Below are 25,868 nucleotides of genomic sequence, written 5' to 3' on the forward strand. Positions count from 1 at the left end.
ATTATGACAAGTTAAATACATAAGTGAATCAAATCTAATCTGATTTTTAATAATAACTTCTTATTAAGTAAATTTTTTATCAAACAAACAGCATATTATTTTTCTATATAAATTCCTTTTCAATTAATGCATTCTTGCCAACGCAAAAGAAGTTGGTTAATTTCGTCACCAAAGAAAGAAAGAGGACGTGTACTATTCTTTATAACTCGTAGTACACAAAAGTCGGTTTAAATTGGGTTTACCTACGTGTAAGTGATATTAGATTAATTTTTACTTTCTGAGACATTGTGGATCTTAAAAAAAATAAAACACTAGACTAAACCAATACTCAGATAATTCAAAAAACTCAAATACAATAAAAATGTATAAACAACAAATTATTTTTAAGTAATCATCAGAACTGAATTTTGAAAAATATTCTCAAGTCAATTCCAAAAAAAAAAAATTTAATGGAAAGTATTATAAAAATTTTGATTTTATTGATTAAAAAAAATATGACTTGTTGACAGTAAATTTTCTTCTCAGTTTATCGAAATATTTATTGACTAATAAATATCAGTGCAAATAATTAAAAAGAAATTCTGAGACAATAGTCATAAAATTAAGAGCAATTTCCGAAACCAGATGGTCTTTCAATAAACACTGTATTCATGATTCTGTGGTTCCCACTGAATCTATAGATAATAGACATTTCTCACGCGACAGGGACGGTCTTTCTCCCTCTATGAGCTCTGGTGGTTAATTAATTATTACACTATCCGTTTCAGAAGGCGGATAGTCTCTATCGCATATTCACGGATCGTTTACGTAACGATCTACTAATAATATCATAATGAGTGTTGGTGAATGCATTCAAGAGGATTGGTGATTATTGAAAAGGATGCACAAATCATTCACTATCACTCTTAGATAAGCCTTTTAAATATATTATTCTTATTTAAATATTCACTCATTAACAAATTATCAATTCCATATTGAAAAGTACCAGTTGTGGAATAAAAAAAATGTTGTAACACTTTTGTAGCTCACAATGCATAATTTTTGCATAGTTATTATTTCACTGCTTTAAAATTTCATATTTTACCAATTTCGAATTGAGATAAATATATGAGAGGGTCTGGAAAATAGTGAACAAGACTGTACCTATGGCAAGATTATGAGGAAATATGATCTCCCAGCATGATAATGACTTGATGACATATTACGGAAGAAGAATTGTCCCCATGCCAAAGTGACGAAAATAGTCCGGGAATGCGGGAAGATTGTGGGTACTGATGAGTTCATTATGATCACGCGTGTATACTTATTGCTAGTGTGTGTTCTAGAGATGCTTTGAAAATGGAAACAAGGAGAATAAAAGTCATTTAAACGATATAATATAATAAAAGCGGGTATTGTAGGGCGTACAAGCTAGTGAATCGATTGTCCGCTATTCTCGCTTTCTCTCTCGTTGTTAACCTTGTTCGCCGATTAATCCACATAATCGGTGGGGTTGGCATTGTTGAAAGACTTGGTCTCAATTGGATTACTTTTTTTTTCTTTAGCTGATATGGGAGTCATATGTTGCCTATCGTCTACTGCTTTCTTCACTTGGTAGTATAAAGAAAAATGACTTTGATCATGGACAACTCGACTATTCTTAACCATTTCATTTTTTATCCAATGTCTTCCTTGTTGAATCTCCGTGAGAGAATCTTGTGAATCTCTCTCAGTGCCTCTTCCAGCACAGAATAAGGAACTTGCTTCTTGCCTCATTCTGAGTAGAATAGATGACGGAAAATATGTTGGAAATTCGATCCAGACTTTCCGCGGGTCAAATTTTTATCTTGGATAAAAATAAAATGGGTTATTTTTCTCTACTTTCGTGTACGTTATTTTAAGAGGTTTTGAGATGGTCAGCTTTGAGGAAGTTTATTGGATTATTTAGATAAAATAAAATGTCTGAAGAAAATATGACCCATTTAGAGAACCATTCTTCAGTCAATTCGGTTTACTCTAAAATTATTATTTAATTAATTGTTTTAGTTTTAAATATTTCAATCATTTAATTAAATTAAGATCAATAGATTGTTTTTTTAATTAACTAAAAAATAACTATTGCCATTTTTCCTGGATGAATATCAATACCGAAATTTTTGAAAAGGTTTTTCGAAATCAAAAACCATATTTAGGAAATATTTCGGCAATACTTTGGATTTTACTCTCTCAAAATGAATCAGAATATTCTTTAGCAGACGAGCACGATCATAATTAAGCTAACATTGGACCATGGTGGACTAAAACTGGCCCAAAGTTACACCAAAATTGGCCAATCATGCTTTTCTGCTACACTGAAAAAAATTTATGGCTGCAGGAACAATACTGTACCCTCTAGATTAACTATCTAACCTTTAAAATTCAAAGTATTACATCTATCGCAATCAGTGATGATTTTACAACTGCGAATCAGTGAATATCCACTATTTTAATGTGATTTACACTAATTCATATTTAGAGAGTGGCTTAGAATATTTTGGCTGAATCAAAAATAGACTTGTATGTATGACTTTTATGCACTATGTGTATTAAATACTTGATATAAATAATATCCAGAATAGCAAGAGACAAGCAGCGAGACACAGAGACAGACGCTTGGGCAGTGCGTATCGATCTGGCAGCGTTATGTGCGTGCCGGAGGTTGGGGTCCCGACATGGACCAATCGGAGGGCAACTCCTCTTCTCTCCTCTCTTGCCTCTAACTTCACTCCTTCTATACCTTGCTCTCCCTCGTTCATCCATACGCTTTCCTCACCCTTTTCACCAGCTATATATATATATGCTCACAGCTATGTTTTGTAACGTACGTAGGTGTTCCCTTCCTCATCTTTCCCTTTTCTCCTGTCTCTTGGTCCCACGCTATTTTCTCGCTCTTTTACTTCTAAACAACCGTCATATGCACTGCATAGTCAACTCTTAAGCCATTGGAGTATTCCGCTATTCCTATCCACTTATTTCTACGGTTTATGCGCATGCACCTGATATAGGTTGATTATATTCTTGGATAACATCACGTGCAACCGACAATCTTGAAACAATAACTGGCCTTAATGATTTATATGAAAATATAGAGATTATTTTTGAACATCCACCGTTTGTTTTACGATTTAATTCACATAATTTTGTTAAATTATTTATAAATAATATTTTTTTAAATTTATTTTCAAACTTTTTTTTTGTTTAATAAAGTTGGGTTGTTAAATATATTAATAATTATTTTGACATTTTTTATCTAAAAGTAATGAAATTCTATGTTATATTTTTTCAAATTGGTGGATGATTTAAAATTTATCACAGCATTACTCTGATAATTGCTTCTATCTAATCACTGACAAGCATCTCTGTTTTAGTCCAAATAAAAAAAATATGTCAAATATCCAAACAAAGCCGACGAATGACATTAACTCCAAAGAGGGGAGGATACGTTGAAAAAAAAATATTTCCCTAAAAGGATTTATTAAATAGCAAATAAAGTACATATCAATCATTGCATTCAATAAATCCCGTTATCGATTAATTTAACACAAAGTAAATTTATTTTATCAGATAACTCGATTCCACATTTTAACTTTGGTAAAGAAAAATCTCGTTACAAATTGTTCAATTGCGGTTGTGATATTGTTTCTCTTTTTTTGACTCTCTCGATTTTTTTTATTTTTTTTTATCTCTGACAGACAATTTTTTTATCGGACGCAGATGGCTGGGTGCAGATGAAGAGATTTGGAAATTTCAAGAGATCGTATTTGCGATCGTATTTGCAAATGTTTTGTGGAGCTCGATCGGACGCGAGCCGGAAACTCGGACCGACGATTAACGAGGAAATTCGATGAAATCGTAAATTCGTTCGTTCGTATTACTCTCGTCCAGGGATAAAAGAGTGAGTGAGATGGTAAGAGAGTTTGCAGCTAAAGGATACCCATATATATATATATATATATATGTAGAATGGTATGCATGTAGATACAAATGGGAACAGGTAAATGTGCATGAACATATCACTCAGTTGCACATTGGAACCCTATGGCTATCACTCCTGACGCATGTGCGAATGTCCGACGGGCTATTGCAATACTCGCGAGAGAATAGAGAGAAACCAACTGGACACTGGTGGCAGTAAAATTCCCTAAACGATGTAAATAATGGATGGCGAACAGTTTGGATGGTTTTCAGTTATTTTCCACCGGTATCGAGTGAAACATAATTCAAGGAAAATTTATTACCATTGCTCAATTACGCAAAATATTGTCAATTAAATAGAAATGTCTAAATGGATGGGAAAAATATTTTTGTTACAAAATATTGAGTTGTGTACATTCTGTCAGATGGTCAATAGGAGTGAGCATCAGTGGAGAAAAATTTTTCATTGATAAAATGAAATTGTTTTCTTGGCAGGAATGCACTGCAAATCCATGGGAATTAAAATAATACACATTAAGTGTGTTTAATATTCATACTTGTCCTTAAAAGAATTCAATTTTTATTATAAAAGTTTTTCATAGTCTTTAATTAACCAAAATATTATAAAAAAAAATGGAGAATTAATGAAAAAAATTTTATGTAGGATATTGATTTACTTTTTGGAGTATTCAGATAAAATCATTTGTGTATGTAAATTTTAGATTTGCAGTGTACTCGCTAGAAGTGAAACAGTGAAAATAATAAAATGGACTACAAAATCAATGGATATTCACTGATTTTGCAGTTTATTTTATTTTTTTCACTGTTTTATTTTTAGAGAGTAAAAATAAAAAAAATGTTTATCATAATGATGACAAGTTCTTAATGCTCAATCATTTTTAAAGATGCAATTATTTTTGATATTATAACATAAAAAGTAATAACGATTTGGACAGTAACTATAAAGCAATTAAATTAATTAATATTATTAAAAAATTTATTTTAAATGATAATACTAATCCATCTTCCATGGACGTAATGTTCTCTACAAATCAGAAATCATCTAAATTATCATCGGGACCTCACATCTATTTGTCGATAAACATCAATCGGTGAATTGGATTGTAGATATATATGAATGGAGTCTATATATATATACATGTAGGTATATATAGTTAGATAATAATATCATCAAGGACACATCAATCTACTCAAAACTTAAAATTTTCAATTACAATTTAGCGTAGTCTATTCGCTTTCCTGTCATCCAACAATTTCCTCCATCTTAACTTCCACCATTACTGTTTCAAGGTAGACTAAAGTTCCTACAAGATAGGGAGTTGGTGCGAGAGAGAATTGTGGAAATCTCTAACTCAGCGTCGAGAGCAGTCTGCATCGTGTTGGAGTAACAGCAAGTCTGAATTCATCCCCTTCTAATCTGGTCTCCTTGGTTTCGCCCTCAAGTTTCGAGGGAAGCGGGCGGTTTTCACCATCGGAGGACGGAAAAGAAAAGAGGTATCCACGTAGACGGAGGAAAAAAAATATGTATCAAATAAAATGACGACGAGGAAAGCTGACAGAGTGAAAGAAATGTTACAATATAGCTTTGAATTTAAGGAGTTTAGATGAGGACAGACATTGTAGACAAGTGAGAGAGATTTTGTATTGATAAAACTACCAAGTCTTCATTGAGATCCATTTCTTTAATGACTTATCAATATGATACTACATTATTTTATTCATTTTCATTATTTATTTTATTATAAAATAAACCAAATTGTTCAAGCCATTGCTAGAGTCACACAAGTTTGAAGGCAATAACACAGTTTACAAAAATAGTCACTTAGAAATAAAAGTGACAGGTTTTAAGATGACAATAAGTATAAGAAATGAAATGGAAATCATGAAATATAATTCAGGCTGCATAAAACTAGATTCTACTACAGGCATAATAGTTAGTAGGAAACGGCATTTAAATTTAAAGAAGGAAATTTCAGAAAAAACATAACCTATAAGTAATACCGGGGCACAAGCAGCACAATTAGCAGGCATGAAATAAATTAAGATGATCAGCTCATTACACAATGAAGGAGAAGTGAATAAATAAATTGCTACATTACCTGGATAATAAGCGTTAAATATAGCATGTTAACATTTATTTTAAATCTTTTATAATTTTTTAAAATAGTTTATTACTCATTAAAGCAATAATCGAATTTTTATGGATTCTTCAATTGAGTAATTTTAATTGATTAGTTAAAATTAATTTTATATTGATGAGTCGTTATATTTAATTAGCGAGATATATTTGAATAATTATTGTTAATCTTTTTTTTTTCTTGTGTATTTATTAATCTATTTTTCATTATAAATTTTTTAATTGAAGGAATTGTAAATTAATTTTAATAACAGCTTCAATCTTTCAATTTGCCATCAGTGTCTGTTCGATCAGAAAATTCAATCTAGAAATAATTCCAATCTACGTTTTACAGAATTAATGTAAAAAAAAACTTTGAAATCTTTTGTCATGCTACGAAATCAATTTTTCGATACCTTCTTTTTTTTATAAAAAAAAAAACTTTGTTAATCATACTCGTAGTTCTCTGTTATTTGGTCGGTTCGATTTATAGATTTTAGGAGTAATTTTTAATCCAAACAATTTTAATTAAATTAATCTATTAAAAATAATCAATAATAAATTTATCAACAAATTTTTTATATTACGTTAAAAGTGATAATTTCTCTTGTAACTTGAGAAATAAAAATGAAAAGGTTTATTGTTACTTTACACTGTAATTAAACACTTAAAAAGGATCAATACTTCCAGGAAGCAAAAAAACTTCTAAACTCTTCATTTCAACCCCGACGTCACTTTCGTTCGAATTTCTCAAAAAATAAATAATCTGACCTCGAGATGGTGCTGGCCAGATGGCAGAATCAGCGGCACATACTATGTGAGTGTCACCCAACCCAAGGTCTAATCTGGGACGCGGCAAGAGAGTGAGCCTAATCCAGCTTATCCAGAAAGTAATTTTGAGTCTTTTGAAATAGTCCCCCTTGCATCACCCACTCACCATCATCACCTTCATTCGTTTCTCTTCGCTTCCGTCCCTCGCGACTTTTTCGCCTAGGGAAAAGGTTATCTCTTTTAACAGTGAGTCCACTATCGTAAGTAACCAGTTGTTTCTTTTGCCAACCAAACGCCGTGAATTTTTCATTTTTCTATTCTCCATCAAATGATTCCCAAAAAGAAGTCGAGACTAAGAGAAGTTTAATTTTGTGTTGGTTGAAATAATTTCAACTTTCAAGATTAATCAAAAACCATGAAGAGTTTTTCCTTTAAAATAAGTAATTATTATTAATAAATTAATCAGCACTTGCATTATTCTGATTCTATTGTTCACTAATTCAATCAGTAAACATTAACTTTACTGTTCTAATCTAAGTTTAGCAAACAGGGACCATGTAAGGCGACGGTAGCGCCACTTTTGCTGAACTATAAGTATGACCCAATCATAAGCGCCCCCTAAGTTCAAAAACTTTAAGCTTCGACGTAAGTGCTGCAAGTATTTAATTAAAATTGACAGCAAATCAGTGAATATTAATTAATTTTTTTAAGAATGGGAATTTATTTAGAGTTATCAGCAAAAATGATGACTATAAATGAAGTATTGATTAAATACAGTCGGATCCTAATGCGAGAAATAAAATTCATAGCGTCATGATGATCGAATTATACCTTAGAGGTATTATGTTCGGCAACTGATGGTATCATCATCAAAGTCCATTACATTTGTTAAAAATCACTAGTGGAAATCGTAGAAACGCACTTGGTAATATATAGAGCATTACGAGACTGAAGAGCCCTCACGGACGCAACATTACGCTGATTGCCTGAATTATCCGCAACCAGACTGGTTGCTTCAGAGCTTATATAGGTATATACTCGGGTACTGTATTCAGCAGTATATAACCTGCTCGTTGGTACATAATCTCCTGTGTATATACGTTAAATATATGTATCTATATACATACCTTGTTTTGCCCTGTGCGTAGATTTAGCCTCGAGCTATTGGACTGCAGCTGATTTGCGTTTGCGCATTCCACCGTTGCTTGCCAACTTCCACATGCTGTCGTTTGCATCCTATACGTGGAGTGCATGTGCAATTTGCATTGATGAGCTGAAAAATAGAAAAATTAAAAATTTATTTTTACCACCAATGAATATTGATTTTAGGTGACTTTGCAAATTATTTTATTCAATAGAAAATAGAATTTTTTTTCTTTTTAATATCACTTTTAAGAGAATGTTAATAAAATGGTTAAAAATAAATGCATTGAATTATTATTTTATTTCGCTGAATATGAAGTAATTATTCAAACTTTTTGATTAAATAATATATTCATAATAATTAATGAATTTTTTAGCTTTTAATGAACCAAAAAAAATTAGCTATTCAAAAGCGTCTGGTGTATTGAGTAAAACCCTTTACTTTTTAATTTGACTTAACCACAATTCAAAACGTTTTATAGATTTATGTGATGATCAAAAAGGTAACCCAACTTACAAAAGCCTCTAGCTATTCGTAATAAATGATACGCGTGTTCTAGCGCTATTTAGAGACATGCATGAAACCCTGAAGTATATTTATCAACTGTTATGATATGCGTCTTCAATCCTTCCCCTATGGTCCCATGAATTTATGAGCCGTATACACTCACTTTTGTCGAGTCACGTTACTAGAGAGTTTTGTTTGACTGATGAGTGTTGAATTTTGTTCCACCGGAATTTTTCTCTTTTCGAGGTTACTAGTACTGATGGGTTTTCTGTAAAAAGATACCAAGTGTTGTGGTCATTGCAAACTCGTTGACACAGTGACATGAAGGAAATCGTAGAGGAAGTGCAAAGGGGATCGGACGACAATAAATAGAATGACGACGAGAACACGCGACAATGAGGGTTGCCGGAAGACCAGGGACAACTTTAATTTCCCCCAGAGTTCCTGGCAATTATTACGTCGTAGTAAAGTCGATAACCATCTCTACTTCCAACCACAGTCGAGTTCTGTGTTCCTGGTTGATGTGAAACCCTTTGAATTCTTTTATCAACTCATCCTTTTTTTCTCCACTGACACACAGATTCTTGGCCAAGATTTTTAGAACTGATGTTAGATATTATTGATCGTACTAATCTATTTATTTACAGCATTTCAGTTGAGTATATTATTTTATCGACTCTTTTAAATTCATTTGTAATTATTTCTTGCTTTTAGAAATATTTTTATTGATTTTTCAGTAATTTTTGTCTCGTGTATCTTGAGAACCAATGATGATATTGACATGGAATCAGTTTCATTTAATGCATAATTATGTAACTCAAAACCTCATGAAATTTTTAGCAAAATCAGTTGAGCCATTTTTTGCTCAGAATAAAAAAACTACAAAGAGGCAAAATAGCCGATTTTTACAATTCATGAATATTTTTTATTTTAATAATAATTAAATGTTTTTCCAATATCTTGGTATTTTCCACCAGAAAATTAGTTGTGAGGACCTTCTGGGTTATCTCCTGTAATTCTGATCATTTTTAGATTTTATTTCGGCGATTGTCTTACGGAGGAATAAAAATTTAAATGTTGCAGTTGAATAAAAATATTAATAATAAATAAAATAAGAGAAGCAGATATAAAAGAAAAATGAGTAAGAGTGTAATAAAAGAAAGTCAACAATATAGAGCAGATATATACTGGCCAATTATTTCATTCGGTGGAAATAGTAACAGAGAAACTCAGTGCTTATATTATACATGGTCTTGGTGACTCTACTCACTTTGCTCGTCGACGTCTCATTCAACCAAAGACTAATTAAAGTGCAGCAGCAAGTTAAATTAAAACGTGATAATATTGCCGAAGCATTTTCTTGTACCTCTTTCTCGAGATTTTATCTTACTTCCTTTATTTACGTAGTTTTGCAAGTCTTGTTTATGGCTTCGTATAAACTCTACAAAAAGTTTCAGCTTTAATTCCAATTATTGTGGGGTAATTAAAGTGTAAATAAAAAATGAAGTGTAGCTAAATGTTATGTCATATTAATTAAAAAATAAATGGTATATAAATAAAAAATAATTCAGAATAAGAATTTAATTACAGTTTAATTTGTTTGACATTTTTAAAATTATTTCAAATAAAAATCTGTTATAAAATTCTATTTATTAAGATAGTCAGATAAAATTCGGCAATTAATCAAATGGAGTGTTATTAAAAATAATCAAAAAATTGAATAGTAAGAAATTAAATATTATTAAAAAAGGTTTGTTTACATTATTTAACGAATCTTTTGGATCATTTACGCGTAATATAAAGTATTTATTAATATTATTGAATTCTTTCTTCACAAAAAAGAACATAAACATGATGTAGCCAAATTTATCATGATATGGCCAGCTATAAGAGGTGTATGCAATTTTTTTTTAAAAGGTAGATATAATAACTGGCATGCTGAATTTAAATATGTAAGAATTTGTCTAGATTAAAAAAGTATTAATCCTTAAAATAGGACAATAAAATATAAGTGTTTAATGTAATGCTACTTTTCATCGAATATAAATGCGTGAAATATTTTAAATAAACTTAATTATTTGTAATGAATTAAAAAATTAATAAAAAAGAATCAAATGATAATTTTTTTTTTCAAACAATCGAGAATACTTACTCGGGCCATAACACTAACGTAAGTCTCGTTTCCCTTCATTTCTCATTCTTACTTGCTCTTACTCAACCCTCCTCAGTCTGGTGCCTCATAAATATAAGCCAAAGAACGACTAGTTTCTCTTTTGCCGTGAGCTAAAGAGAAATATTCCGAGACGATGAGTGGAGAAAACATCAGGGATTTTAAAACAAATATATCTCACGTAAATCCAGCAGCGGGTAAAAAACCTTGGGGAGTCATTGTAATATTTTCGAGTTGAGGCCGAGGGTAAAGCTGTAAATCGTCTTACTTATTTTTACATATTTCATCATGTAACTTTCAGATGTAGATATTATATTGTCTACAGGTTGTTAAACAAATCAATGTTTTATATACAGTTTTATCACTTTCACCCTACTTTAATATTTATCACTAAACTTCAGGTTGAAGTAAAGCACAAGAATACTAGAATAAATAAAATGGAGGTCAATTAAAATGGAAATAAAAATGTATTTGCAATTAACAATTTTTTTTTTTAAATTTTTTAATATTAATCTTTAATAATGATAAATAATCAAAATCATCCTGCGACAATTTTTCATTGAAAATAAAAGAAAAAAAAACTAATTTATTTCCTGCTTAAAATACCTGCTTATTTCCCTACCAGCTTATTTTTTGTCGATCAGCAGCAATTCCATTATTTCCCTAATATTTATTATTCTGATCGATTGTTGGGTAGATGAAGAAGATGAATTTGAGCAGTCATGTGAAGAGAATTCCCATTTTCACCTGGTAGATGAGTGAAAATTGAGTTTTCAGTATACAAGGGTGATTTGAACGTAATATTAATCAAAATAAAAAAATATTGAAGACATAAATAATGTAATGTTTCTAGTAATTTTCTTCTCCATTATTATATTATCAGAAAAAATAATAACCTCAATATTAAAAAATAATTATTATTGATAATAAATGAATAAAGAACTTATTTAAATAATAAAAAATAATTTCACTGGTATAATTAATTGTTCAATATATTTTCTTAAATAATTTTATAAAATAAATTTTGACCTTTTCACACTTATTCCTGCATTTGAAGTTTCCAATGAATTCAAGTATAGACGGAAAAGTTTGAGAATACTTGAGAGAATCAATTTATAACTCTATAAATACTTTGTAGTTTTACTTTGAAACTTTGGTAATTAAAATGACTGTATTGCACTGTCGTGACACAGTATGATTATTTTCATTAAAGTAGTCATACTTTTTTCTAGAAGAAAAATTTCAATAATTACCGTAATCATCGTCATTATAATTACTTGAAATATTTTGATAACTCTTTCCCCCTTGACCTCCCTCTATCGTCTTCAATTTGTTCGAAATTGACGTCGAGCCGTCATTATTTAAAAATAGAGGCAAAAGGTACAGAAAGGGAAAGCATCGAGTCAGTAGTAATTAGATAAATGAATAATTTCTAGTGAATTAAATAGAGGGTCAAAGATGAGGGGAAAGTAGAAGAGAAATTGAGGAAATGAGGAGTTGCAAGCAAAGTTGAAACGTCTAAAAGTGTTCAGTTTAAAATGATTTACATAAAAAAAAAGATAATTTTAAGTGTAAATAATAATATTATAAGATATTATTATTATAATAATAATTATTATATAATCATTAATTATTAAAAAGAATACTGAAATTAGGAGCAATGTTTTACAATTTTTACTCTGAATTATTTTTTGTTGTAATTATTATCATGACTTTTCTTAATTGAATTTAAGACCATATATGGATAAAAGTAGACTAAATCATGGTCTCATGATTCCCTCGAGTAAATGATAAGAACAATATAAAATTGTAATAATAAATTAAATAAAAAATAATATCATCTGCTTTTAATGTTCGTCACACCATGGTTTAATAAAATATTTAGCGAAATTTTTTTTCTCAGTGTGTTTACAAAAAATAATAATTCACAATTAACTAATCTCATTTTAGACAACTACAATTTGACTATTTAAAATAAATATATATTCAAAAAGTGACTTATTATCAATCTTCTCCTAATTTCGCAAAGTTGTATTCACAGACTCTGACAATAAGTTCTGTTGCTGAATCACCAAATACTTAAATTTGGCAACAGTGAGTCAAAAATTAACATTTTTTAAGCCAATATATGCTAATCACGTATAACTTTGTATTCGAAATAATTTTTTTTTATACTTCAAAAACAATAAATTCTCTATTTTCTTAGTTTAATATTAATTAGTAAATTATCTCAAACAATAAAAATGTCATAATAGTAAAACTCTCATTGAATTTTCAGTCTTATAAATTTTCTTACAAGTCTAATTACTTTTTTTTTTTATTGAAAAACAAAGACAATACTTACTTATCAAAACGACAATTATAATTGTAAAAAATGATGAGTAATTAAAAAAATATTCGCTAATTAATATCAGTATAAGATAATAAAACGATGAGTGATTATAAAACTATTAAAAGATATATTAAAAGTAATAATTGTTGTTCATGGTTGAATAAAACAACAAAAGGGCAACGATGAATTGATGAATATTCATTGAGTACTACACTGAAGAAACCTACTACAGTGGTACTCGAAGCAGCCGTACATGAATTAAATCTTCCATTTCACAGTGTAGTCTTCTTCAACTTCATATACACCAACTTGGAGGCTCTGCTTCGCCTTCATCTGGCTGTTTGAAAACGAGAATAATTGCTAACTATTCCAAGCACGCAAGACGAATGTTGGATGCCAGTTAAAAGAAGGAAAAAAATTAAAGTAAGAATAAAAAAGAGTATGTAAGACTGCTAGGTTTCTACTAGCGTACGTGAATGTATTTGATAAAGTAAAGTGTTGAGTTACTGAAAGGTGCGAAAAGAAGGTGGAGGGCGTGAGGAATGAGATAGATAGTGGGAGTGCCCAAGATGGCGTCATATATGGCTGAAGATAAAAGCAAGGAAGTGTAGGAAGGGTAAAAGATAAATGACGTGTCCATGAGACTTGGTACCATCACTTATTACTCTTAACATACTTACACACATTCATAATATTTAGTCTCATAAACTCGAGCCAAATCTCGGATCTTGTTGTACTTTATTGAGTATAATGTCATGGAATGTGAGACTTATATGGTATTACACATTATTAACAATTACTCATGATATTAAAGTTGCAATGAATTTTTTATTAATTTTTTTTGTAGAATAATTAATGATTAATTATCAAAGAAATCGAGGTCAAATGATGCCTTAGGGTAAAATGACCTTTTTTAAATTTCTATTCCGGTTTATTTACTCAATTTTTTTTTTCAACAAAAAATTTTTAACTCAAATATTTTAATAGCTTTTTTTTTAACTACTGATGTTAAAAAAATTATTCCAATTCTGTTCTTCAATATTTCATTCAATGATAAAAATATATTTTTTTATAACAGAACAATTTAAAGTGTTTTCATATAATGTCACATATTTAATTATTATTATAGTTACTTTTTTAACATTTAATAGTATAGTGTGACCCAGAGTCCTTCGAAATAAATTCAATGTTTTTTATTAAACATACACATTAATTTTCTGCATATTGATTAATTATCGGAACATCCTTATGAAGCACAATGTTTAAAAAAATTTTTTTCTACGTTGATTTATGTATTTTAATTTTAATTATTCTCAAATAATCTCGTATTTTTTTAAATAAATTAATTTTCAAAGGTAAGTTAATTCATGTTTGATTCACTAATTAGTTAATTAACTATTTCTACACTCTAAAAAATTAATAATTAAGTCCCATAGTTGAATTTCCAATCCTGTGTTGGACTCAAAATAGTTGAGTCTTTTTCAAACTATTAATAGTAAATGTAATTATATATTTCTCTCAGTGTAAATCATTAAAAAATATTGAATCAATTAAAAAAAAAAATAATAATTTAACAAATCAGACTCCAATAAAATATGCTCTTTGAATCCAACTGAATGATTTTATTTTTTTCAGAGCAAAAGAAGCAGATCATATAATACGATTAATAAATATGACACTGGCACAATTTAATTATTATGATGAATTATAAATTCACCGTACGTTTGTGTATAAAAGCTCTTATAGATAAATGTATATATACACAGCAGTAGGAGCATATGCTCTGGCAATTGGAACGGTGATTGTGCAATCTAAGCACGTAGAGCAGAGTCTCTCGCGGAATATTAGCTGGTAGCTGGCTGAGCCGACGTCAGACGAACGACGGACTTGCATACAGTATTAAGCCCTTGGGGAGTTTTCTGTCTTGGTGAGTGTGTACCACACCATTGCGTCAGCTTCTCATCTTGTTCCTCTTGCCCACTTGCACTGCAAACCAACCACTGTGTACCAAGAACGATGGCGTGAGTTCTCCCGACATCAAGCTCGTATCAGAGGGTGGACCACTGTGCAAATACTCAGGTATTCATGAAGCCCACGGGGTATGTGCCCTGGCTCCACCATTAGGCAATGTTGTCCCTTGTCATTCGAATCTCTCCATCCTTTCCTTCTGCGTGTTTCAACTCAACTTTTCTTAATTCTAATATTTACATCCATTTCCCTAGTCATAAAATAATGAATAAATCAACTATCCAAAATGAGAAAAAATATCTCACAACTTTATCACGTGTGCTTTAATACTATTTATATCCACTGAAATTTTTACCTAACTGTAAATCAACTTTTTTTTTTAATTTTTAAAATATTTTGATTATTTTAATTCTTAATTTAGATAATGCGATTACTTTAAAGCTGGAAAAGTTTTCTAGAATTATTTTTGTTTGATTAATATTGAATTTTATTACAGACTCAACTCTAGTATATGAATAAAATGAGGATGAATAAAATAATTGAAAGAAGTATGTAATTCTGACAATTACACAGAAGAAATTTTTGTGTAAAAATAATTCCAAAACATTTAATAATGTTTACCAACGTTATGTAGTAATTTTACACTCGTTAAAAAAATATCATAGTGTTTTATTCACTCACAAATCATAGTGGTTTATTTCAATGCACTTAATGTGCATCTAGTGTAGTGCAGCCACTTTTTAAATACATTCAAGTGCATTAAAAGTGACTATAATCTTAATCAAATGGGAGACGTCATTTTAAAACACTTCTAAATGTAAAATATTCAGTGTAAAATAAAAATGCAAATGTTGTAAAATAAAAGGATGTTTCCATCTATGTATTAATTGGCAAACAATTGATTTGTGGTTATTAATACTTGATCGATTTGTTTATATCTAGTATTTAACTGAGACTAGTTTTGCTAAACATCTTTTCTGAATCTGTCATAATTTCTTTATCTTCAATAAGCATTTTAATTGGTTATATTAATTATTCACAATGTAAAAAAAAATGAGAGTCTAAAGATTCATACAATTAACTTTAAAAGAGAATTCAATTTTTAATAACAATATTTCATTAAACCATTTTTATGTCCATCACCGAATTCAATAATTCATTGAATGTAACACACTCGAAATAAAAACATGTCATTAACACTCAAGTGAATAATGAATTCACGAGAGAGTGTGGGTAGACTTGGGAATGAAGAATTATTCTAGCTGATACCAAAGCAAAGCGAGAGAGAGAGGGAAATTCGAAAAGCATCTTACTCATCGTATAGTATCATCTATCTTTGGATGAGCCAAAAATATATAGAGATGAAGAGGTTGGTGTGGTAATGGGAAAGGAGGAAAGAGGTGAAGAGTGTTAGATATTGAATAGATAGTTTACGAGCTCATGGCTCTGTGAATTGTAAACGACATTATGAACTATTGGAAGACATATTAGCGCAAATCAGCGGAGCCAATAACTTGGTACACCGGGTTAGAAACGTATAAGGGGATAACCCAAGAGAGACAACATGAACGAACAACTGCTGGCGTCAAATTATTCTGCGATTAATAATCCCCGCGTTACACGCGTGATCGGGCTTTTATCCATAACGGAGAGAGAATCCTTCCTGCAGGTGATTGCCATATACACGCCACGTTGGACATGAACGATAAAGAGAGTGAGCACGTGCCAGATTATTCGCCGAGCTGTATCACTTTATCCACTTGACTCGTCTCATTCACTCTGTTCACTTTATTCATCAGCCTCCCTTCATTAATAGACTTGAATTAATCGTCTATTCCTTACCTACTTCATCGACAAGATATTTCCAATGCTGGTTCAATCCAGAAAATTCAAAGAATTGAAAGATTTAGTACTCCATAGTCGTAGAGTCTATAGGTTTTATTGCCGTCATGTGTGGACTTTGACGAAAGAATGAGAAGCGGCAAAAAGATCATGGAAGGATAGATAGACGTGTGAATGGTAGATTTTCATAATGCAATGCAGGCGCGATGATCCGGGAGCAATATAATCCAAGAAAGAAATGTCATGTGTTGTCGACTCATAGATAGAGTCTATGTGGAGATGCTATGCGAGACCCTTCCTGTGACTTCTTTAGCCCCAGGATATGACGATATTGCTTGTTTTATTGGTGCGTGATACTCATTTAAGCCTAACGTCAAAGATGTTTTTTTTTTGAATCTCCTGGAAGTGATTTTTTATTAGACTTATTATTTGGTGTTTAAATGTTGAGGAAACAAATTATAAAGTAATGAAGAACAGCAATCTTTGCTTTGATATATCATGATGATCTTGGCAGTGATGAAGAAGGATAAATAAATAATATGGCTTTGATAATTGAATCAAAAATAAGGATTAACTTCTGGAACAAATGTGATGTTTTTAGCTTATTACACATTCACGTATTATTATTTAGCTATCAGTATTATTTGGTAATATTATTAATACCTTTAGTACCTCTATTTTTTGAAATCCTATCTAAATCTCAATGGTCTCAATAGTTGAATCAATTTAATTCCCCTATTCATAGATGTTAATATCCGAATTCCATTAATATCTTACAAATAACGACTTCGTATAAACTATAATTCGATTGATTTATATCTCATGAAATTTATTAATAGATATTATATCAGATTAAACTGGATAAGCCACAATTAGTGATACTTTGCTGATTACCAATGAATTTACTGATCATATTATTAATTCCCTATATTACAAATGTTTTAAATCAATTTGTATTTCAAGCTGTTTCATATCAATGCATTAAAAGTGTTTGATTATGACGTTACATATTTGATTAACATTAATGTTGCAATTGTAATCACTTTTTAAATATTTTTAAGTGCATTGAAAGTGACTACAATATTAATTGAATGTTAAAATAAATGATTGTTAAGTGTGGGTAATGTTTTATTCAAATACTTTTAGTACACTTACATAAAACACGTCCAAAAATCGAGACTTACAGTGAAGGAATAGGACATTTTACACCAAGGGTGGAAAGTAAACATTTTCTCGTGGATTAAAGTGTTTGATATTTACTTCCATGATGGAGATATATTTTTTTATCATATTGTCATAAAAGATTAGATTTTATTAGTAATAAATTAATAAAGTGACGAGTTTTGTCTAGTAGAAAAAGACAAAATACGGGTGCGCATGCGCACAAACAAATTTTGTCATTCTATACGAGGCAATAAAGTCTCATTTTCTTGCCTCTAAGCGGAAAATAAAATTTAACTTACGTTTAATTTAATAACACAACACCTGAGTGTTTTTTATCTATTTTTAATTTTCCCGCAATTCAAATGTGATTCTACACAAATCATTAAATTTTTATAGAATAAATTTCAACCCAATTACTTTCTGAGTATATATTTTCCATTATCATTAATTGATGTTAGGAAGAAAAAAATTAATGCGCATAATAATCTACAATAAACGTAGTAGGGATATTCGCATATGATTTATTAATACTATCTTGCAGATCACATAAACGAGATCTTTGGCAATTGGCCGACTTGCCATCAGAAGAGTCGGAAACAACACAAACAAGACCTAGTAAATTTATCAGCGGTCATCCGAGGGCGGGACCGGCAGCCGGGACAAATTCTATCGCGAACGTCGCCCTTTCGGCGTCGAGCCCGGGCTAAAGGTCTCTCTTTCTCTTTTGCTCTCGTAGTGCCTTGGTGGAGGACAGAGGGGATGGAGGTGCTACAGGCGTTGGAGCACTAGTTGGCTTGTGTGGTGCGGCTGAACCCCTCTGAGAGCATTTGCCCGGGCATGGCCCCACGGCGTAAGTCATTGCGGCTGACCGGAAGTTACGGGATCACCGGAACCTAGGATATTTATGCGAGCTCTCGCACACTCAGTCGTCCAGCTCTCATCCCTCCAACATTGGTTGGGCATTCCTGCTCTTCGTCTAGCACAAACTCTTGTGGATACGCTTGTCCAGATACCCCCGGTCTGATATAGCTCCTGAACATACTAGAAATGGATGACTCCCGCCTCCGACCGGAGCATTACCCGTAATAAGGAAATTGCAAATTTATTACCCCAATGATATTGTCCTGCAACGACCAAGAAATGGCTCCTGCACTACCATATATACTTTGCTCTTCTCAATATCACCAAAAGACTTATTTCACTTTTTATAGCAACGTCATCGACTCTTTGCCCTCCGGATGACTGTCGGAAGACCCCAAAAAATCACCCAAAGAAAACGATAAAACGTAAATAAACGCAAGCATTTCTTTTACTTCTGTTTCATCCTGACACACTGCTGAGGAAAAGAACTCGATGACAAGTCATAAATAGCTCATATCAACTAATTTCTTCCTCATACTTCTTGTAGAGATCATAAAATACTTTCAAGTACCAATGGTATCTATAACACATTCCTAATTTATTATCCTTAATCAAGTAATGTCCTTTAACACTTGGAGTCTTATTGGATTATTTACAACTCAATGAGTATTGTTGAATAAAAGTTTTTAAAATGATTCAATCAACCCACATGTGGGCTGTAAGATATTTTTAAAGTTGACATCAAAGATATATTTTTCGAAATGTTAATAAGAAAGAATATTTTATCACACCTTCTCACTCACTTTTGTTACTTCTAAAGCCCTTCTGACACGATGATAATCATGTGGTTGAATGTAACCGACACGCAATCAAAAATGAATTATCGACTGGACCAAAAGTTCCGCCCCGTATGACATTGCGACAAAAGGCTACGTATCACAAACAGATTTCCGAGTGTCGTTGATGTGTTCTAATAATCTTACGACTTCTCTAATCTTCATGATATAGAATTAAAATTTCCTCTTTAAATTTCGACTTCTATTTTCATATACAAATAAAAGTATTTATTACATCACTTGTACGTGCATCTGAAAAATTATTACCGGCTTCCGGTAAGATTCAAGATGATGTGCGTGCCAATTCAAAAGATCTTGGGATCATAACTAACTTCTATGTATCCTTGAAACAATAATCCATTAGAGAATGACTTTGATAATCCTCCTGGCTTTTATACTCGATGGCATACATTACGACTATTCTGAATTGTATCTTTTGGTAATAAAATAATAAAGCTGACAAAATATAGAATTGTTGGGGTGTATAATTACTATTTATTGTTTTTAGGGAAGTAAATAGTTGGGAATTATGGAAATCACTGCTAAACAGTAGATATTCAGTGATTTATTTTTAGAAAATGGGCAAGTAATATTTTTTTTTCGATCAATTAAATTAAACTTAATTTCAAAATGCATTTTTCAAGCAACATTTCGTCAAATTCAATGGAATATTTCATATTCTTTTATTGATTAAAGCAACTTTTTTTTGCTTAATAAAAATTTTTTTCAGTTTCGAATTTATTTAAATTAATTGTTTAAATTCAGAAACAATTTAAAATTATAAGTGGAAATTTCTTGATTGTATAAAAATAAATAATGAAGATTTATAATGATATTCTTAATGACAAAATGTCTAATCAGTGAAAATCAGTGATTATTTTCTGTTTGTCAGTTTAAATTTAATGTTAAAATATATTTTTAAAAATAAATTGATAAATTTAAATTCATTATTAATTAATAATAATTATCATTAATTAGATTTCATCGTTATTTATTATTATCAGTGCAATACATCGCACTGATTTTTGCATTTTCACTGAATATTTATAAATAAAAATATAAATATTAAAAAAAAAAATTTCAACAAAAGTAAATGAAATTTTTTTTATTCAAAAAATGTCATTAAATTAATTATTATTATTTTTTCTTAATCCAAGAGACTTTATTCAGCAATAACTGAAATGACTGTACTTAATTCAACGTGTACAAATAAATTCAATTATAGGTCACTAGAGTTCGAAATTTGTCTCCATTATGCCATAATCTATTTCTAAGGTCATTACTTCTATGTGTCGCTTGACATCAAATGAAAAAGTGCTATGTGATGGTGAAATAAGAAGGAAAAGAAACAGCTATGATTTATAAGTAGAGACACGAATGACCACTGCATTAGAACTAACTATATATTTTTTTATCTAAACAAAAAAAATAAAAATATATAGTGAGAAGGAAGTCTAAGATGAGTTAAGATGAAGCAAGCACATGAGGTTTTCTCTACCTTTTAGAGTTATTGATGATGCGCGAGCGCGGATCACAGTCTCTTTCCTGCTTGCTTCTTACTTCTCACTCTCTTATTTACCCTCTCACTCTTTATATCATCCATCATCCCAAGGATTTGGTCGGTCTTTTTCTCTTGTTCCCACTACAAAGCTCACGGATATCATTTTCTGTCGGCATTAAGATACCGCCAAATGATCGCGTGAAAAGCTTAGGAATAAAAAATAATAGAAAAGAGTGCACACTTATAAGAATTCAAAGTGTACTTTTTAACTTTTTGATTCGGTCTTAAATCACTAAAGAACATTGCTTCAATTAAATTATAAAAAAGAATTCAATTTATTTCAATACCATACATTTTTATTGAATAAATATTTTTTCAAATAAATTGATTACTTTCTAAAAATTTATTAATTTTCCATTAATTAAAACAATTAAAATTAAATCATAAATCTGTCAAAGATTAAGTAAAAATCAATAATAATTAATTTTAATTAAATTATCTTCAATAAAAGAATAGATAAATTATAATAAATCCTAACAATGATTAAAATTGATTAAATTCATCATATTGGAAAGAAAATAATAAAATACTTTTACAATTGTACCTGATGATTGCATTGGAGATTATTGTTAATATGTTGTTAAATAAAAAAAATAAAAAGCTGTTCTAGGTGTTTTACTATTTTATTGCCAACCTAATAGAAAATAAATACCATAGTGGTATTGGAAACTAATCTCACTGATTAAATTAATGAAAACTATTAATATAAACCAATTCACTGATTTCCCAATGCAATTACAAACTACTAAGAGAATTAGTAGAGTTTTGATTGATTCCTTTCGAAAGAGCAATGAAAATATTTTTTTTTCATCCAATTATTTATCAATAAAAAATTAACTGCAATTTAATAATAATAATAATGCATATTAACAAATAATAATAAATCTCAAAATGTTATGTTAATAATAAATAATTAATTTTTTTATTAAATAAAAAAATGGTGGGCAGCACAAGGATATAAAAATGTGGAAAAAGTTTTAATATTTTGTATTTATATAATCAATTTATATTCAGCCATATTTCGATGTTAAAATTCATTGAGCCCTCTGACGAATTTTCAATAGTCGACTATACACACGTAAGTGGACGTTTACCCACACGTTACGTATTGAAGATACATATGGTGAGCCAGAGAATAGCCCTAGGGTGTTTGCATTCGCTACACCACGGCATTATGTTAGCTTGATTAGCAACGGCAAACGTTTATCGCAGTATGAATACAATAAAACGTATTAATAGCATCGACATAATACATGATATACTAATGTTTGGTTTGTTACATCGTGTACTGTAATATATAATAGTTAGATATTTTGGTATTTTCGTGATAATGAAAAAAATAAAAAAAAATTGTTTTCAAGAAATCTGTTTCAATGGTAATTGCGCAAAAGACGCAATAACTTTCAAGCAAATTCTTTTCAGAGTCAACCGAGAAGAAATGGGATAACTTGTTGCACGAGGGTAAGCCGCAAGAGTGCGGTTAAAATATCGAAAATTTAAGCAGCATCCCACCTCTCTTCTCTCGGTCATTCGCAAATTTACATATCAACTCTTACCCCACTCATCTCCCCTTTTCACTCGCTTTCATTGCCGAATCCATTAAAATAAATGCACGCGATATTAACCTACTTTAGATTAACTTGCAATATTGCTCCAAAATAACTGTACAATTTTACTTTACATTTAGCTTTATGGACGGATATTAACATTCAAACTGTTTATGGTGGTTGATCATACAACTCTCAACATTGCAATTTATTGATTATAATATTTTTTATTCGAGAGTTTATTTCACATCAATGAATACTCGAACAGGTTCATGTTTTTCTAGTTACTTATCAAAGTAATTAGTATTCAAAGTTTATCTAATTTAAAGCAATCATCATCATGTCATAGTATTGACAAAAATTCAGCTTCATCAATGATACCAGGTTTTGATTTTCTTATTCTCAGACCTGCCAATGCGCCAGGTTGTCAAGTCTCCATGTTCCAACATCTAGAATGTGTTTCCAAGATCCACATCACCTTCTACTTCATCCTGGTAGCAACCAATAATATATAATTTAATCAATGATGATTGATGGATCAGCCAACATCTTTGATGATTCACAATGACTGATCTACACTTTAGGCACAATTATACTTATCCAGTTTTTTTTTTTACTAATTTAACAAAAATGTTTCTTGATAAACATTCAGTTTATTGAATGTTCATTGATCAACACTGAACTAAGTTTGTGATAAGACTCTTAATAGAGCATTTACCATATTTTAAAGTTTCAAGATAGCAAGATCTAAGTTCTTGCTTTACATTTAGCACAAAAGGGATGCTGAATTAATTTATTTGCTCTCTTCCTGGTGAAATAATTCTTAGAGGAGTGTAGTTACTATACACTGGAGCATCAGAACCATGCATACATGGTGAAATGTTTACCAATTGGTCTTACATTGTTGAGTCTTTATGTTATCCAAACATGACAAGTGTTGGAGAAGGTTCCCTTTTTGATGCTCCTTTGATTGTCAATAATGAAGTTGATCATCTCTATTGGCTAAATGGATTTTTCTGCAACAGTAAAATCTGTGATGCTGAATGTGAAGATTGTGGACAGTGACCTGGCGGGTCTCAGCACTCTATGTCTCGATTATTCCGTGTAATTAAGTCGAAGGAACTTTTCTTAGGGCTTTCATGGTTACTACTCATCTTCGTCGCACCATCATCTTTTCGAGTCAGTTGCTCTGTTGGTATAAAGACGAAAGACAAGAAGAACAGAAGAACGAAGAGAGGCGGAGACAGACATGGCGGTTGTGGAAGGAGACTGCACTCTGGAAAGGTAGCGGAGGCGGTAATTAAGAGAGTTAGTCACCAGACTTCCAATTAGGAGTCGACCCTGCTACTACGACATAGTCTAAAGACCAGCCCCGGACACCCTTCCTGCCTTTCTTGCTTTCATGTTTCATGGATACCGGGTGTTGAGAATTCTTTCACAAATCATAATTATTTTTGTTTAACATTAAATTGAGGTACACTTGGTTACAATACGTGGTATTCAATGCTACAGAAAAGTAAATTGGATATGCTGATGAGACGATCCGCGAAAATTCAACATGAGCTGGGAAATCATTAAATTTCGTTTCAGGTAGCAGGAATGTTTTTGACGGATTAGAGCAAGCTTTAAAAACATCTAGGTTTGTTTTTATTAATTATTGCTTTAGTTTCATTTTTTTTATTGAGTTTAGGTTTTGTTTGTAATTAAAATTAAAGTATTTGATGTTGATTCTTTCAGTGTTGGAAATTATTTGGAGCTTGAAGAAGTATTCTAGAATCATTAACATCAACAGATGATAAATAAACTAGGTTCTAATCTGGTCGACTCCAAATTTTTATTTGATCGTTATTTAGGCTTTGAAGCTTTTTTTTTATTAATAAAAATAATTTAAAATATTTGCCATTAAATATTTTATTGAATTCAATAATTGGTTCAAGATTATGATAAGAGTTTAAATGAAAAAATTTTTCCAACTTTGATTAAAAGCGGGAGTCCTATTATTCTTTTTATTTTTTCTCATTATTAAATATTTTGTTTTGTTTCTTAATGACTCCTATCACAAGTTGTTTTGTTTTGGTATTTTTATTTTTACTCTGCCAAATGAGTTGTGTGACTTTATAATTAACTTATACTGTTGGATCTTTAATAAAAAATTAATTACTTAAATTACCCTTTTAAAATTCATTTTAAGGATTTCATGTAACTTTGTTTATCAGATAATATTTTTAGTAATGGTGTAAACATTTATATGAATCAATTTTTCAAAGAAAAAAAAAATAAAATCCGATCTAACAATGCTGTCAAAAATTACTAGAAAAAAATTAAAACTATTTCTAAAGAGTATTTTAATATTATTTTAAATACCATAGATGGTTGTTTAAATCCAGAAATCAGTTTTGAAATCTGGATAATTTTGACACTCCTTCGGATTATATGGTACTACGTCGTAGGATTATTAAAAAAGATTTTACCAGATTTAAGATTAAAAATAAAAAATATTCAGCGCTAAAAAAGATTATGAAGATTGTACCAACCTTTCTTGTTCATGGGATTTTGAGAAGGGTTTTTTTTTTCGACAAAGGGGAGGACCGTCCGTGTGCTAAAATGGTGGAAGTATCGGCTAACCGTGTTCCATATCGTGGGAACCTTTTTGCCAACTGGAGCACGACGACTCTTGAGTCCCGCGTGCGCGGCAGGTAGAAATGTCTCACGTGCACCATGACCCCCGAGAGGTTTGTGAGAAAATCAGTTCTATTCGATATCCAACCCTCTGGAATTCCAATTCATAACGTTTGAGTTTCTATTACTTTATTCGCTCCCAAACACTCAGAAGGTGAAATGAAAAAATAAAACATTGGAAAAAGGTGTTGAATTAAAATTAATTCGATTTATTTTACCACTCAATATGGATTCATTTCTCAAGTAGCTATTCTTTTTTAATTGGCTATAAGTATACCGATTGTATCGATTTAATCAGATACAACAAACCTTTTTTTTTTTAATTTTTATTTTATCTTTAAAAATATTATTTACATTATTTTAATTCTTTTTTGAAAAAAAATATTTATTATTATTTTTATTTAAAGCATCCAATG

General features: G+C 30.5%; 1 protein-coding gene across 4 annotated transcripts in view; it reads right to left on the reverse strand.

Moving 5' to 3' along the window:
- The window catches only part of SoxN (SoxNeuro), a 224,783-nt gene that overhangs the window by 108,143 nt on the left and 90,772 nt on the right, over positions 1–25,868 (reverse strand). For all 4 annotated transcript variants that reach the window (XR_004690633.1, XR_004690634.1, XR_004690635.1 and 1 more), the window contains exon 2: positions 7,969–8,114. The gene's annotated coding sequence lies outside the window, so the exon portion shown is untranslated. The remainder of the gene's footprint in view (positions 1–7,968; positions 8,115–25,868) is intronic.

This window comes from Chelonus insularis, unplaced genomic scaffold (genome assembly GCF_013357705.1).
Source record: "Chelonus insularis isolate UGA/USDA-ARS -01 unplaced genomic scaffold, ASM1335770v1 contig_41_pilon, whole genome shotgun sequence".
Lineage (NCBI taxonomy): Eukaryota > Metazoa > Arthropoda > Insecta > Hymenoptera > Braconidae > Chelonus > Chelonus insularis.